General features: G+C 41.2%; 1 protein-coding gene across 9 annotated transcripts in view; it reads left to right on the top strand.

The window, feature by feature from the left end:
* Positions 1 to 13644: 13644 nt before the first annotated feature.
* The window catches only part of FER (FER tyrosine kinase), a 470096-nt gene continuing 465444 nt past the window's right edge, over positions 13645 to 18296 (top strand). For 5 of the 9 annotated variants that reach the window (XM_023547996.2, XM_003405006.4, XM_064274743.1 and 2 more), the window contains exon 1: positions 13645 to 13757. The gene's annotated coding sequence lies outside the window, so the exon portion shown is untranslated. The remainder of the gene's footprint in view (positions 13758 to 18296) is intronic. The other 4 variants (XM_023548019.2, XM_064274769.1, XM_023548025.2 and 1 more) reach the window with 2 other exon arrangements.

The following is an 18296-nucleotide window of genomic DNA, read 5'->3' on the forward strand; positions in this document are numbered from 1 at the left end:
TGTTCAACAAATCTTTGTTGAATGAATAACTGCCCAAATTAAAGAGCAAAGATACAGCACTATATCTAGCAGAATTCTTTTTAACATACATGCTCTTTATAGTGATATGGAAAGGTATTCCTTATCCTGTTCTCTTAAACCCAGTGCCGCCAAGTTGATTCCTGTTCTCTTAGTAGTTCTCAAACCTGGCTGTGCTGCAGACTTGCCTACAGAGAATTATTTTATTTTCCTCAATGCAATAACAAGTGAGATGACATTACAAGGATTATAACATAAAGGGGTAGCCCAAGCCCCAACCCATAACCATATTTGAACTCTACTCTCAGCACTGGTATTTATCTTTTTTACCATGAAGCATGCTTACAATACCCTTTCTAGCTTTTTAAATTTTAGAAATTATCTGTTGACTTCTGTCTTAGGCTGGGTTCTCTAGAGAAGCAAAACCAGCAAGGCATATAAATGTTTATATAAAGAGATTTATATCAAAGAAGCGGCTCACAAGGTTGTAGAGGTTAGAACATCCCAAATCCATAAGTCAGGCTGGAGGCTTCTCCTGATTCATGGAGCTTCAGGGGCTAGTGAACCCGAGATCGGCTGGTCAGTGAGCAGGGCTCTTGCTCACAGGCTGTGAAGACCGACGAATCCCAAGGCTGGCAGGCAAGATGGCAGGTAAGCTGATAGCTCAAGTACCCAGAGCCAGAAGTCAGATGAACAGGAGACAGCTGCAGGATCCAGAGCAGGCAAAAGCCCTTGAGCCTTGCCAAAATGCCCACTTATATTTGATGCAGGCCACACACTCAAGGAAACTCCCTTTCAACTGACTGGCTACTCACAGCAGATCCCATCATGGAGGTTATCACATTACATCAAATCTCATCATGGAAGTGATCACATCATTCGACTTCCAAATCACTGAGAATCGTGGCCCAGCCAAGTTGACACATAACATTAACCATTACAACTTCCTATTACAGAAGAAAAGGGTATCTCATATTACTTCCCCTTAGAGCCTCCCTTGCCCCATTCCTACAAAAAGAAGCCTTGGTGGTGCAGTGGTTAAGCACTCAGCTGCTAACCAAAAAGTCAGGGGTTCAAACCCACCAGCCCCTCCAAGGAAGAAAGATGTAGTGATCTGCACCCGTAAAGATTACTGCCTTGGAAATCCTATGAGGCAGTTCTACTCTGTCTTACAGGGTTGTTATGAGTCAGAATTGACTTGATAGCACACAACAAAAATTCCTACCATGTAGGTAATATTATAATTTTTGGTCAAATCAATATTCAGTGCTTAGATTAGGATGATTCTGTAATTATTTTTAAAATAGCAGAATCATGTATTACGATTGCATTTTTTAAATGTAGTTTTTTGTCTTTTTTTTTTTTTACAAACTTTGTTTTTCCTGTGGTTATAATCATTGCTTCCCTTTCCATTCACTTTGTCTTTTACATGCCTACCTCTAAGTCATCTTTAAATTGTCAGAATCCTAATACATCTCTCTGTGTTACCAAATACACAAAGTAACTTATTTACCCCATTACTTTTTTCTTGGAGACATCAGTTGTGTAGACTTCCATTCTCTTGCCTCAGTCTGTATGGATTGCTTTTTAGGCCGGTCATACAGCTGTTATCCTGAAAATTTCCTTAATCTTCATTCTGAGTATCCCCTTTTCCTTTTTCCAGTATTAAGGCCATATCTCCATCTCTCTTATTTTTATTCCCTTTTTTGGGTATATTTGGTGGAAGGTTCCCTTATGCACTCTCCTGAGAAAAGCTTCTATTGGAAGAAAACATTTTGAGATCTTATGTCTGATGTAAAAACCTAAATGCGCAAAGAAACACCAATATTAATGTAGCAGAATATATTTATTGCGAGTACATATGATTCAAACTGGGCAGTGTCAATCCAAAGGTATTGGGAAGGCCTTCTAAAGAGGGGACAGTGAAAGTAGGTTATAAGAATGGGATCCTGGCAGGGTAGTCTCCTGCGGATCACTGTAAATTCCATCCATGTTGGGTTCTCAGAGAATGTGCAGGGCTTAAGGGTCAGTCAGTGCAACAGTCATTAATGACATGCCATATATCCTAAAACTGAGCTTCCAGTCAGATCCTGGAGTTCATTCCTCTGGAAACTGGCTGCATACAGATAATCTCAAAAAAAAAAAAAAAAAACCAATGCCTAAGGCAAAACGATCTAAGCTGTTTAGGAGGCTATTATTTTACTTGAAGGTGACTTTAGGAAAACAGTTCCTTAAAGGCTCAAAGTTCACAAGGACTCCAAAAGGCAAATGACCTGAATGGGTCACCCCAACTCCATGGACCCAGAAATCTGGATTCCAGGAGAATTAAAATGGTTCCTCATTGAAAACAGTTTCATTCTACTTTTACACTTGTTTGACTGGTTGGCTTTACAGAGAATTCTATATTGTAAATAATCTCCCCACTACGTGTCTGTCAGTTAACATGATTATTATTCAAATTTATGCACCAACTACAAATGCCATAGATTAGGAAATCAAAGATTTTTACCAACTTTTGTAGTCTGAAATTGATCAAATGTGCGATCAAGATGCATTGATAATTACAGGTGATTGGAATGCGAAAGTTGGAAACAAAGACAAAGGATCAATAGCTGGAAAACACCGCTTTGGTGACAGAAACAATGCTAGCAATCACATGATAGAATTTTGCAAGATCAATGTTAGGGATTGTATTGTGTCCCTCCAAAACACATATCAACTTGGCTAGGCTATGATTTACCAAATGGTTGTCCACCATTTTGTGAACTGATGTAATTTTCCTATGTGTTGTAAATCCTAATCTCTGCCTGTGGTTAATGAGGCAAAACTAGGCTATGTTTAAGAGAATTAGGGTGGGATGCAACACCCTTACTCAGGTCACAGTCCTGATCCCATGTAAGGGGAGTTTCCCTGGGAGTGGCCTGCATCACCTATTTTTTTAATTAAATTGTTCTTTAGGTGAAAGTTTATAGATCAAGTTAATTTCTCATAAAAAACTTAAACATATATTATGTGACACTAGTTGCAATCCATATAATGTGACAGCACACTCCCCCTTCCTACCCCAGGTTTCCTGTGTCCATTCAACCAGCTCCTATCCCCTTCTGCCTTCTCATCCCACCTTGGGACAGGAGCTGCCCATTTAGTCTGGTGTATTTATTAGAACTAAGAGGCACACCCTTCATGAGTATTATTTTATGTTTTATAATCCAGTCTAATCTTTGTCTGAAGAGTTGGCTTCGGGAATGGTTTTAGTTCTGTGTTAACAGAGAGTCCAGGGGTGATGTCTTCTAGAGTTCCTCCAGTCTCATTCAGACCATTAAGTCTGGTCTTTTTATGTAAATTTGAGTTCTGCACCACACTATTCTCCTGCTCCATCAGGGACTCTCTGTTGTGTTTCCTGTCAGGGCAGTCATTGATGGCAGCTGGGCACCATCTAGTTCTTCTGGTTTCAGTCTGATGGAGTATCTGGTTTATGTGGCCCTTTTGTCTCTTGGGCTAATATTTTCCTTGTGTCTTTGGTATTTTTCATTATCCTTTGCTGTAAGTGGATTGGGACCAATTGGTGCATCTTAGATGGCCTCTCACAAGCTTTTAAGATCCCAGATGCCACTCACCAATGTGGGATGCAGAACATTTTCTAAATAAACTTTGTTATGCCAATTGACCTAGATGTCCCCTGAAACCATGGTCCCCAGCCCCTGCAACTCTGACCCTCCAAGTGTTTGATTGTGTTCAGGAAATTTCTTAGCTTTTGGTTTAGTCCAGTTGTGCTGACTTCCTCTGTATTGTGTGTTGTTGTCTTTCCCCTCACCTAAGATGATTCTTGCCTACTACCTAGTTAGTGAATTCCCCTCATCCTCCCTCCCCTCCCTCATAACCATCAAAGAATGTTTTCTTCGGTGTTTAAGCCTTTTCTTGAGTTCTTATAATAGTGGTCTCATAAAATATTTGTCCTTTTGCAACTTACTAATTTCATTCAGCATAATGTTTTCCAGATTCATCCATGTTGTGAGATGTTTTGTGGATTCCTCATTGTTCTTTATTGTTGTGTAGTATTCCATTGTGTGTATATACCATCTGCATCACATTTTATCTTGCAAGGGATAAAAGGGCAGAGAAGGAAGCAGAAAGATAGGGACCTCATTACCACCAAGCAAGAAGAGCTGGAAGCAGAGTGTGTTCTTTGGATCTGAGGTCCCTGCACTGAGAATCTCCTAGACCAGCGAAAGACTCATGACAAAGACCTTCCCCCAGAGGCCACGGAGAGAGCTGGTGCCCTCAATTTGGAATTCTAGCCATCTAGACTGTGAGAAAATAAATTCCTGTTTGTTAAAGCCATCCACTGGTGGTATTTTTGCTATAGAGCTGGTGCCCTGAATTCAGACTTCGAGCTACCTACAGTGTGAGAGAATAAATTTCTGTTTGTCAAAGCCATCCACTTGTGGTATTTCTGCTATAGAAGCACTAGATATCTAAGACAAACAATGACTTATTCATTGCAAATACTTTTTTTTCAATAACATAATGACAACTGTATACAAGGACCTCACCAAATAGAATACACAGAAATCAAATCGACTACATCTGTGGAAAGAGACAATGGAAACGCTCAATATCATCAGTCAGAACAAGGCCAGGGCCTGACTGCAGAACAGACCATCAATTGCTTACATGCAAATTCAAGTTGAAGCTAAAGAAAATTAGAGCCAAAATACAACCTTGAGTATATTCCACCTAAATTTGGAGACCATCTCAAAAATAGATTTGACACATTGAACACTAGTGACTGAAGACTACACAAGTTGTGGGGTGACATCAAGGACATCATACATGAAGAAAGCAAGACATCATTAAAAAGACAGGAAAGAAAGAAAAGACCAAAATGGATGTCAGAAGAGACTTGGAAACTTGCTCTTGAACTTAGAGTAGCTAAAGCAAATGGAAAAAATAATGAGGTAAAAGAGCTGAACAGATTTCAAAGGGTGGCTCGAGAAGACAAAGTAAAGTGTTATAATGAAATGTGTAAGAACCTGGAGTTAGAAAACCAAAAGGGAAGAACATGCTCAGCATTTCTCAAGCTGAAAGAACTGAAGAAAAAATTTAAGCCTCGAGTTGTAATACTGAAGGGTTCTATGGGCAAAATATTGAACGACACCCGTTACCCCTTGCCGTCCAGTTGATTCCGACTCCTACTGAACCTATAGGGCCCAGTAAAACTGCCCCACAGAGTTTCCAAGGAGCACCTGATAGATTTGAACTGCTGACCTTTTGGTTAGCAGCCATAGCTCTTAACCACTGCGCCACCAGGGTTTCCTTGAATGACACAGGAAACATCAAAAGAAAATGAAAGATACAGAATCACCATACCAAAAAGAATTGGTTGAAGCTCAACCATTTCAGGAGGTAACATATGATCAAGAACTCATGGTACAGAGGGAAGAATTCCAGGCTGCACTGAAAGTACTGGCATAAAACAAGGCTCCAGAAATTGACCAACTGAGACATATCAACAAACGGATGCAGTGCTGGAAGTGCTCACTCATCTATGCCAAGAAATTTTGAAGACAGCTACCTGGCCAACCAATTGGAAGAGATCCATATTTGTTCCCATTCCAAAGCAAGATGATTCAATAGAATGCAGAAATTATCAAACAATATCATTAATATCACATGGAAGTAAAATTTTGCTGAAGATATTCAAAACCGGTTGTATCAATTCATCTATGGGGAACTGCCAGAAATTCAAGCTGGATTCAGAAGAGGATGTGGAATGAGGGATGTCATTGCTGATGTCAGGTCGATCTTGCCTGAAAGCAGGGAGTACCAGAAAGATGTTTGTTTACCTTTGTTTTACTGACTAAACAAAGGCATTCGACTGTGTGGATCATAACAAACTATCGATAACATTGCAAAAGAATTGGAATTCCAGAACACTTAACTGTGCTCCTGTGAAAACTGTACATAGGCCAATAGGTGGTCGTTTGAACAGGACAAGGGAACACTGCGTGGTTTAAAGTCAGTAACGGTGTGCATCAGGGTTGTATCTTTTCACCATACTTATTTAACCTGTATGCTGAGCAAATAATCCAAGAAGCTGAACTATATGAAGAATGGGGCATGAGCGTTGGAGGAAGACTCATTAACAACCTTTGTTATGCAGATGACACAACCTTGCTTGCTGAAACTGAAGAGGGCTTGAAGCACTTACTAATGAAGATCAAAGACCGCAGCCTGCAGTATGGATCACAACTCAACATAAAGAAAGCGAAAATCCTCACAACTGGACCAATAAGCAACATCATGATAAATGGAGAAAAGGCTGAAGTTGTCAAGGATTTCATTTTACTTGGATCCACAATCAACAGCCATGGAAGCAGCAGTCAAGAAATCAAACGACGCATTGCATTGGGCAAATCTGCTACAAGACTTCTTTAAAGTGTTGAAAAGCAAAGACGTCACCTTGAGGACTGAGGTGTGCCTGACCCACGCAATATTTTCAATCACTATATATGCATGAAAATGCCAGACAATGAATAAGAAGATCAAGGAAGAATTGATGCTTTTGAATTACGGTGTTGGAGAAGAATATTGAATGTGTAGTATCATGGACTGCCAGAAGAAGGAACAAATCTTTCCTGGAAGAAGTACAGCCATAGTGCTCCTTGGAAGCCGGAATGGCGAGACTTCATCTCATGTACTTGGGAAATACTATTAGGAGGGACCAGTCCCTGGAGGTCACCATGTCTGGTACGGCAGAGGGTCAGTGAAAAAGAGGAAGACCCTCAAGGAGATGGACAGACACAGTGGCTGCAATAATGGGCTCAAGCATAACAACAATTGTCAGGATGGCTCGGGACTTGGCAGTGTTTTGTTCTGTTGTACATAGGGTCACTGTGGAACCAACTAGATGGCACCTAACAACAACTAATCTCTTTTTGAAATTCAAAGATATTGTTCCATTTTATTCTAGATTCCCACGTAATTGTTGAAAAGTCCAATGCCATTTCCCACGCTTAGTTTTCATCTTCTGTCTGTGATCCTTTTGCTATTCTGCCTAAAACATTTTGAAAAATTTCTTTACCTTTGTTTTTCTGACATTTCATGATTATGTGCCTTTATGTAAGTCCTTTTCATTCATTTTGCAAGTACTTTTCAATCTGGAAACTCAGGTCCTTCAGTTCTGGAAAAGTGTCCTTTACACTCAAAAAAATTCTACACTTCTTCCCACCCATCTTCTTTTCTCTTTCTGGAACTCCTACAGGTTAGATATTTGATCTCCAGTCCTCCTTTCTTAAAAAATCTTTTCTCTCCTACTTTTCAACTCGTTTTGTCTTTTTGCCGTTTTGAGACTTCTCAAATTCATTTTTTCCATCCTGCTATTGATTTTTTTTATTGAATTCAAAAATATTTTTAATGCCAAAAGCCCATTTTTTCTCTGAATATTTCTTTTAAAAAATAACATCCTGTTTTCATTCATAGATGCAATATCTTCTTTTCCTTCACTGAGGATATTGCTCATAATTCTTTTGATATTTTCTTTGCTTTGGCTTTGCCCTGCTCCTCAATATTATTTTGTTTGGTGTCTCATTTTCATGACTGTGGGTTTCCTCAAAAGTGATCCCCAGTTATCTATCATATTTAAGTGTGAGGGAAGCCTACCTGTGTGCCTGGAACTTGTAGACAGAGAGCTCTCATTTTGATGTGATTTGGCAGGTGATCTGCCTGTTTTATTAAAAGAGTCTTCCCAGCACCCATAAAAGTAATTTTCTTTGGGGTGGTCAATTTCTCTAGCAAGGAATCCTTCAATATCCTCTTCGGATATGAATCTGGAAACTGGAATTACGGGGGCTGAGTGGGAGAGGAAGTCTCATATTCAGTATGCAGATTTTCACTTATTCCACCAATATGCATAAGGCACCTCACCCCATACTCAGCTGTCACGATGTCCTCAAGACCAGAGCTTCTCTAGTTGAACCTCTCCAGGGAGTAAGTCTTATCGTCTCTGGATTGGGGTTGGGCAGTGTTCTGCCTGGCTGCTTGGCTGGTGTCTATTTACTCCTTATACAGACTTTCAACCAGTCTGATTATTTTCAGCCTTTCTCTCCACCCATGTTCTTGTAGATCCCTGGGCCCTAGATTCCTGATGATCTGGATTTATGTTTATGCAGCACGAAGCAGTTTGTGGAGAGACCAAAGTGTCTGTGTTCAACCCACTGTTGACCAGATTCACTTGTTTCGTTCCAAATATACAGGTTTTCTGAACTCTTCCCAATACTTCCGAGTCAGAATCTGAGAGGCCAATCTGAGAGTCTTAGTTTGAAAAGGTTTTCAGGTGATTCTGATGATGCTAGTCTATTAACCCACACTAACCATGACTTTCATTAACACACACTTGACAGTTATCTTTGAAGGCACAATGAACTAGGTAGAACTAGGGGAATGAGGGAAAGGACGGGTTAACTCTGAGAAACGGATGCCTTAAAAAGGGACAGGCCTTGAGTGATCCAGGGATATTTTGGAGAGGGTATGTCTTAACTGGGTGTGTTGGTGATAGTATTGTTCCATGCAGTGTAGGTCAGGGAAGCAGGAGACCCAACATTGGAGTGCTAGGAAGTAGGCCAACCTTTGGCTGGGAGTGATGTTTGTGAGATGGTGTTCATGAATTTGGCATCTAGACTGAAGGAAGAATAGTTTTCTTCCTCTAACTCCACCATTTCTTCTCTTCTTTCCTCCCCTTATTTTCCTTATACAGATTTATAAAATAAAGGAAGCCTATAGCCATTTTTTGAAATTTGGAAAGCTAATAAAAAAGTCCTAAAGAAAATTTCATTCAAACATGACCTCTGGTAACAGTATTCATTGATAGTAATTTTCAAAATCAATTTAATCCACTGAAAACAGCGTAGCATATATATATAGATAAGCCTTCCATATTGTATATCTCATCATCATCTCCATTTTAGGATTGGTATGTGCAACTAGTTAGGTATGAGCTGTGGATCAGAGAGAGCAGAGTCACAAAGCAAGGAGGTTAGCAGAAAGAAGGAAAAGAGAAGGGGCCCAGATTCAGAAAAACAGGGAGGGATATTATGAGGACAGATGATACCCAACCAAAATTCATCTTGAAGCATGTAAGAAACTTTTAAATAGGAAAATAGGAGACATCGTAAGAGGGATGGGTGGTACTAACCAACAAAAGTTAAAAACTTTCAATCAGTTTTTATTACATCTACATTATTATATTCATTTGTCCAAGTAAATAAGGTTATTAGAAAAGATAAAAATTGGCATTTGGGAAAATAAGGACTTATTTGTTTATCGCAAGAAAAAAAAATTTTTTTTTTTAGTTTTTTTTTTTATATACCTAGGTAGTACTGTGACATTTCAAAGCCACGGTAATACCTGGTATAGATCTAAATCTTAATGATAGAAGACAGATTGCTTAAATGCTATGCTAACAATTCCAACTGAGATTCATGTCCCTCCAGGCCCTGTGGAGATGCTTAGTATTTTATGAGGCCCATGGATCACCTAGACAGGAATTATTTTCTTTCATCCTTCCATATTCTCCCTATATTTATAGATATAAGGGGTTGCACAGTTTATCTGAAATTAGGAGAAACAAAGTGCTGTTAAATGTGGTGCAGTTCAGAGTGATACAACAGGGAAAAAATTAAAGTGAATTTGCTATGATTTTTTTTTTCAGTTTCAAAAATGCACCATAGATTCTCCCCACATGCATTTCTTTCAAATGTATTCATTTAAAATTACATTTCCTAGTACAACACATTGTACAAAGTAGTTTCTTGAGTGAATTGGTAAGAACTGAGTAACAGCCGAAGAACTGGAAAGATGCTTATTCTCTTCAGAGATCTGAGTTCCTTAAAAAACACACAGGGTGTATATGGCTATGGATTGAGTTGTGTATCCCCAAAATATATGTTGTAAATCCTGTACCTGTGGTTATAATCTCATTTGGGAATGGGTTTTCTTTATGTTAATGAGGCAGTATTAGTGTAGGGTGTGTCTTCAGTCAATCTCTTTTGAGATATAAAAGAGCAGCGATTCAGCAAGCAAGCAAGCACAAAAGGAGGGGAAGATGCATGCTGCATGACTGCCAAGGAATCTAGGAATAGAAACCGAAAAGAGACAAGGACCCTCCTCCAGATCCACAGAAAGAAAGCCTTCCCCTTGACCTAGCAACCTAAATTCGGACTTCTAGCCTCCTAAACTGTGAGAAAATAAACCTGTTGGTTAAAGCAACCCACTTCTGGTATTTCTGTTATAGCAGTACTAAGACATACTAAACAGCTCTATCTTCACTATTATATCTTTATTCCTATTCAAAGCTACTTTCTGCAAATATGTAATAATTCACCAACCACATCTTTCTAGATTCCCTTTGTGTAAGGATAAGGAAAAAGTCTAGGGTTCTTGGGAAAGGCAAGCCTTGATGAAGTTGTGGCATAGTGGTTAAGTGCTATGGCTGCCAATCAAAAATTCGGCAGTTAGAATCCACCAGGTGCTCCTTGGAAACTCTATGGGACAGTTCTGCTCTGTCTTATAGGATCACTATGAGTCGGAATTAACTTGATGGCAGCAGGTTTGGCTGGGAGAAGTCGAATTTTGGCTTTACCTATTTAATTCACAAATATTCATTCATTTCATTCATATTAACATACCATATACCACCACTCTTAATGTTCACAGGAAACAAATTTCTATTTTAAGGGGTTTAATACATATGGTATATAGACAGGGAACTGCCAGAAATTCAGGCCGGTTTCAGAAGAGGACATGGAACCAGGGATATCATTGCTGATGTCGGATGGATCCTGGCTGAAAGCAGAGAATACCAGAAGGATGTTTACCTGTATTTATTGCCTATGCAAAGGCATTCGATTGTGTGGATCATAACAAACTGAGGATAATATTGCGAAGAATTGGAATTCCAGAACTCTTAAGTGTGCTCATGAGGAACCTTTACATAGATCAAGAGGCAGTTGTTCGGACAAACAAGGGGATTCTGATTGGTTTAAAGTCAGGGAAGGTGTGCATCAGGGTTGTATTCTTTCACCATGCCTATTCAATCTGTATGCTGAGCAAATAATCTGAGAAGCTGGACCATATGAAGAAGAATGGGGCACCAGGATTGGAGGAAGACTCATTAACAAGCTGCGTTATGCAGATGACACAACCTTGCTTGCTGAAAGTGAAGAGGACTTGAAGCACTTACTAATGAAGATCAGAGACCACACAGCCTTCAGTATGGATTGCACCTCAACATAAAGAAAACAAAAATCCTCACAACTGGACCAATGAGCAACAACACGATAAACGGAGAAAAGACTGAAGTTGTCATGGATTTCATTTTACTTGGATCCACAATCAACAGCCATGGAAGCAGCAGTTAAGAAATCAAAAGACGCATTGCATTGGGTAAATCTGCTGCAGAGGACCTGTTTAAAGTGTTGAAGAACAAAGATGTCACCTTGAAGACTAAGGTGCGCCTGACCCAAGCCATGGTATTTTCAATCACATCATATGCTTGTGAAAGCTGGACAATGAATAAGGAAGATCGAAGAAGAACTGACACCTTTGAATTCTGGTGTTGGCAAAGAATATTGAATATACCACGGACTGCCAAAAGAATGAACAAATCTGTCTTAGAAGAAGCACAAACACAATGCTCCTTAAGAGCAAGGATGGCGAGACTGAGCCTTACATACTTCGGACATTTTGTCAGGAGGGATCAGTCCCTGAAGGACATTATGTTTGGCAGCGTACAGGGTCAGTGGAAAAGAGGAAGACCCTCAATGAGGTGGATTGACACAGTGGCTGCAACAATGAGCTCAAGCATAACAACCATGGCAAGGATGGCTCAGGACCGGGCAGTGTTTCGTTCTGTTGTTCATAGGGTTGCTATGAATTGGAACAGACTCAACGGCACCCAAAAACAATACGTATGGCTTAGGTTGTGCAGTTAACAGCCACTACAAAATATAGGCCAAATACTAACTTTATTATAATTTCTGTTTCTATTGAAATTTATTAGTGGTTCAGGGATAAGATACCCCTAATGTGAGATCATTTTAGAGAACTATTTAAAAACCAAAAAGTAATCATTTTAAGTTCATAGTCTCAATATTTTGGGTTCTTTGATTTTAAAACAGTAGACAAGAAAAGTCCAACTTAAAATTTATGTACGTCTTTCTATGTCTAGGGCTGTTCAGATGGTAAAATAAATAACCCTATTTAGAAAAAATATTTACCACTCTTCTTTGGCTCCTAGTAACTCAAAAGTTTTTCAGCGGAAGTGTGGAGATGGGATTGACATTAGACTGCTGCAGGAAAAGAATGTGGTTCAACCCAACTCACAGGATACAACGCCTAAAAAAGCCTGCTACAATAGGGGAGAGTCACACCCCCAATAGTGACTACCACCTATCATACTTTTACAGATCACCCGGTTATCTTCGTTTAGTTCACATTACTCATTTCCCACCTAATTCTTTCAGTGAAGGCTACTTCAGAAATAACTCTCACTGGAAGAGAAAACCAGTTTGGGTCCTTCAGGCATTCTAGATTCTTGAAGAGGCCATTCACAGGACCTGCTGTAGGCTTTTTAACGGCATCCATCACAATTCCAGATTTGAAAAATCTAGTATTTTTTAGACACAGTCCTAGGCACTGGGAATACAGAAATGGTTCCTCTTAAAGGACTCAAGAATCCATTACCAAACTAAACCCGTTGCTCTCAAGTCGATTCGGACTCACAGCGACCCTACAGGACAAAGTAGAACTGCCCCATATGGTTTGGAAGGAGCGGCTGGTGGATTTTAACCGCCGACCTTTTGCTTAGCAGCCAAACGCCTAGCCGCTGCGCCACCACGGCCCCGAAGAATCTACTGGAGACGCGGGAAACCATCCTATAGCAATCAACGTTATAAAAGCGAAGCAAGTAAAATACTGGAAAGTATAGGAAAAAGTGACTGATTCTGAGGATGAAAGTGCGTATCTGGACTAGCGGGTCTGCGGCCCCAAACAGCTTCCCTTCCCAGGTTCGCCCAACACCCTGCGGGCACACTTAACATTTTAATCAGGCCTCCGCCCCCACCGTCCGAATTCCTTTCCGGTCGCGGACCCGCCGGGTACTCCCTTCCAGGAGGCCCAGCTTATCACCCCCAGCCCGGCCACTTTCCGGCTGCGGCCAGGCGAGCCTCCCGAAGTTTCCTGTGACGCCGCCGTCAGTCTCCAGACTCATCCCACCCTCACTCCCACCCTGGCAGCTCAGGACACAGTCTAGAGAGGAGCAGGTTACCGAGGCAGACAGAACAGCTCGAGCAGGCGGACCTCGGGACCCCACCCGGACCCGGGAGCGGGCCCAGAAGGCGGTGTCCGCGACTCCACGCCTCCCCTCACCGCGCCCGCTGCCCCCGGCTTTGCGCGAGCCCACCGGGCCCGGCGCCTGAGTCCCGCCCCCTCCGCAGTTCAGGCCAATCGGCCGCGCCCCGCCTCCTGGGAGGTGGTGAGGAGGGGGTGTGAGGGCCGGGCGTCAGCGCCCGCCTTCCACCTGCATCCATTGGCTGCGGCCTCTAGGGTGCCCGGAGACCGGAGTGCAGCGGGATTGGCCGCAGAGGCTCGTGACAGCGGCGCTTATTGGCTGCGGCGGCCACCGTGACGCGGGGTGGCGACTGTCTCCCCTGTCTGAGGGGCTCCTGCTTGTCAGGTTCTAGGTAGGTGCATTTCGCGCCGCCAGCGGCAGGCGCTGTTGCGCGGGGTAATTCTTGGGGAGGGGGTAAGAGAAGGGAGGGCAAGCCAAGAGCCGGGGCAATACCTCCCGCCCGCAGGGGGGCGCCTAGGAATCGGCCCCGGCGGCGGCGACGGCGCGGAGGACTCTTTTCTGCCCTCAGCCACCCCCACTCCCGCCTCAGCCTGCGGGGTCGCCCGCCCATCCTCCCGCCAGCGGCGGAACATTCCTGGTTGGGATTTGGGCCGGGCTGCACACCCGGCCCCTCGAGGCCCGCCCCTCCCACCAACCCGGGACCCGGAGGCTGAGGGGGCGGGTGCCGGCGCTAACGGGTGGTGGCGGGTGGGGTGGCCCCTCCCCGCGGCGGGATTGGGGTGCTGCGGCATGTGGGGTAGTGTTGGAGCGCTGTGGGCACCGCCCATCACGCCTGTACCACCTTTACTGTGCGCGCTCCTCTCGCCGGCACCGCCCTCCATTTGGGGCGGACACCCTCGACTGCGAGGTGTTCTGTTAATCCCTTCCCAGCTCTGGGGCCTTGCAGTCTCCGTGACCCCTCTTTAGTATTCAGCCATGCTCCTCCCATGTGCCAAGTTCATCTCCCACTTTTATTCCCTCCTCCCTCCTGTCTTGGCCATTGGTGTTCCCCGTGGTTCCAGATAAGAGACTCATATGTGTGAAGCTAGTACAGTGGGGGTCTCGAGTGAAGGGACAATTTCTGCTCCGTTCTCTCTGCCATTCGGGACTGGGGAGGTGTTTCGAGGCTTTGAGTCAATTTCTGGCTTCAAGTCTCCCTTAGGATCAACTCTCTGAAACATGCTAATTGGGCTGGTGTTGGTAGGGTCAGGGTACTTCATTCACAAAGGGATTTACTGTTAGGTGGTTGCTTTTTTACTTTGTACATTTGTCAATTTCGTATTTAGTGCTCAGCAATACAAAATTAATAATTCGTTAAGGCTGGTAACTTCATTTTCGTGTTTTATACCTTAATGGTTAAAGTGAAGTTTTAATCTTTTTTATTAAGAATCTGCGTATAGCGATTTTACGTTTTGACATAAACTGCGCTAAAGATGAAGTACTATTTTCCCTTCCTCCAAACAGTTTAAGATAGTTTCTCTAATGGAGTCACCATATATAAAAGTGTAGCTGTAAAATCAATAAGAGGATAGATTTTGGTGATTAAAGACTAGAAATACGTTTTAAGCAATGGAACGAAACAGGATTAAACAAAAATGTATTGCAAAATACAGTTGCTTCTCTAGTGCCTTGTAGTCCTGGTAAGCCTATGTGGACTTTACCAAAAACCAAACCCAGTGCTGTCGAGTCGATTCCGACTCAGAGGAACATGGATTTGTGAGAGCTACACGTTTCAGTGGGAAGAATGCAAAGAAAGGGTAAGTGTATCTTTTGTAATCTAGGAAGTCATTTCTTCCAGCACTGTGAGCCAAAGGAAATATGTTTCCAAATGTACTGGGAGTATATTAAAGACAGTACACAGGCACACTTTGAACCTTTTCTTTGTTTCTTATGTGAAGACTTTTGGTGAAGATCTTTTTTTCTTCTGCTCTGATGCTTACGGCAGTCAATATACAGGTTTCCCCTGCTGAAAGAAAAGCGTTCCTTCTGAAACCTTTCATAAGCCAAAATGGCGTAAAGCAAAGAAGCAGTTACCATTAATTTATATGGGAAAAAGCTTTGAGCATTCCAAGGCTCAAAAAATAACCTACCAAATCATCCCAAGTAGCACAGAAGACTTAACACTAACGTGTAGTAAAAGCAAGGATGATATGATAAATACACAGCCACGGCAATGGGTTTTATTGAGTATATAAATTGGAAATTACGTACAGTGGAGGTTCTCTTGCCAGAATCGGGAAGACAGCGAGCACGCCGGAAGGCTGAGACGAAGTGGTGGTGATGATGGTAACCCCGGCAGCTTAGGTGGCAATGGCTGGATTGAAGGGCCGGGGTTCAAATCCTGCAGAACAGTGGGATTTATATTAACTGTGCTTACGGAGGCTTGAATCCTACAGTTAAGGAAATGTACAAGGAACAAGTCCTGGGTGAGATTTCGAGGTGCATGGTGCGTTTATAAGTCACCAGGCATTTGACTGAACATGGCTGGATCTTAAGTAACGGTGGAGGAGTTTGCAGGACGAGGTTGGTCAAGCCGTTACTGCGAAAGGAGCTTTGAGGGTGCCACTCTCCCTGCTGCTTGGGGTGCGCACTGCCTTTTTAATAGCTCACAAATGCTGGACGCTATTTCTGCTTTTCGCCTTTTTTTTAAAACGAAAATCCTCTTCGGATTTCTTTTGATTACTGAAGACAGGTACTGTAATGTAGGTCTTTTGTAAAAGCAGAGTGGCGTAAAGGTAATGTTCGAAAAGCGGGGGACACCTGTACACCATCTAAAATTATTTGGCGTACAGTTTTTTTTTTTTTTTTTACAGTTAGTGCAGCTCTGCACCATTTCGAAGTTGATGAGTCTGTAATGTAGAAGAAATGATTTAGGCTTTTGTTAGATAAAACACTTGCATCCTCAACTGTTAGTAGCTAAATATAACTCTGGTCTGTGAACATTTCAAATTTGCCTGTTTTTTTCCCCAGTATTTTACTGTTAAAAATTTCAAAAATGCAGAAGAGTTGAATTGTACAATGAATATCCACCACTTGGACAGCAATAATTTTTTCATGACAGTAGTTACATAGTAAACAGAGGAACTGAAATGATCAGGTTTGAAAACCAGTGTGAATATGTTTCTATCATAAGGCGCTTATTTCTGTGTGTAGATGGAAATAGTACTCCTACAAACTGCTTCGTAATTTAATTCCATGAGGCTATTACAAAGCAATCTGGTAAGTAAGCAGGAAGTCATCATCTTTGTAAATCAAGGCCCAGATGATAAGTTGCGTTTTGATAATGAGAAAAAAGGAAATTAATGATCTTGTTATAGTAATACAAGTTTTGTTTTAAAACTGGACTCCTGTGTTAATAGAGTTTTATACTAGATTTTTGAGTGAACATCTTTTGGAGAGAGATCCAAGGGACTATCAATTATGTAATATTTTGGTAACATAATAAATTGGATCAATCTTATGTATTTTTTTTGGAATAAGAGTATATTGCTGTAATGGAAAATAACTTAGAAATGTGAACTTTTTTAGTAGGACTTTTCATGAAGACTGAACTTATTTATCTAGAGAGGCTTGAGCAAGTAATTTGATAGGACTGAAAACTATCAGGTTGTCTCATGGTATTGATAAAAGAATATTTTAATATAGAACTTTAATTTATAATAAAGGAATAAGTAGAAATGGGTATGAATTCACAAATGTGTGTATTCTATTCATAATTTTTGATACTTGGAAATTCTTGCACTCTAATTATTTGAACCCAGCTTTTCAGTTTTAGTATACCCTAAATCTGGTTTTCATACCTACCTCATTTATATAATTAATTTCTGAAATATCAAAATTAACAGCTGTGTTGCAGAATTTATAGCTCCCTGGATTGCCTCATTATAATTTTTCTATACCTCATTTGTCTTTAGCATGCTTGTATGGATAACCTAAAATGCTATTGAGAGATTAAGGAGAACAAGCAGGTCATAGTTCTGGAGCTTTAGTAGTAGTTCCAAATCTTTGAGGATACAGCTAAATCGGAAAGAAGATGTCTAGCTTTTTTTTTAAATCAAAGCTCCTCTTTAATGAAAGTTTTCTCTTCTCCCTCCCTCTTCTCCTTTCTTCCTCCTTTCCTTTCCTATTTTTGTTTTGATTATAAAAGTTAAAAGCTTTTATATCAGTTCAGAAAATGATGGAAAAGTCACCTGTAATTCCAGCCCTGGTGGTCCAGTGGTTAAGACCTTGGCTTTTAACCAAGGAGTCATTAGTTCAAATACACCAGCTGCTCCTTGGAAATCCTATGGGACAGTTCTACTTTGTCCTGTAGGGTCGCTATGAGTAGAGATTGACTCGATAGCAACGGGGTTTTTTAAAAAAATAATTCCACCATAGTTAATGATTTGGGAAATATCTGAAACTTTGGCTTCTTCTGTAACACTCTACCATTTGTTACATTTTTATGGTCTTCCTTTTGGGGGATTTGCACATGAACCTAATCGTGGAGGAGTTCCTGAATTTAAGGCTCAGTTACCCTAAATTAGAAGAGGAGTTCTCACGTGGGAAAGTTGAAAAGACTAAATAGAGGACAAATTAGAGTCAGAACAAAGGAATCAGACCCAAGAAATCACCCACTTTTTTTGTTTTCCAGAAGTACAAATATAACCCTAGTTATAAAAAAAAAAAAAAAAAAAAATTTTTTTTAATTTATATGAGACTGCTGTTATGATTGACAAAATAAAGGGCTTCTCAAGTTTCCTGTTTGGAATTCAAAATATCTAGGTGAGATGATTTTATTTAGTGCCTTTCTACAAAAGTTTTTAGATTTCTCTGTTTTTAAGATACTATATATTCAGGTTTTTAAATTTTATGTCATGTATGACTTGTATTTCTTAGATATTCACATGTA

Source organism: Loxodonta africana, chromosome 2 (assembly GCF_030014295.1).
Source record: "Loxodonta africana isolate mLoxAfr1 chromosome 2, mLoxAfr1.hap2, whole genome shotgun sequence".
Lineage (NCBI taxonomy): Eukaryota > Metazoa > Chordata > Mammalia > Proboscidea > Elephantidae > Loxodonta > Loxodonta africana.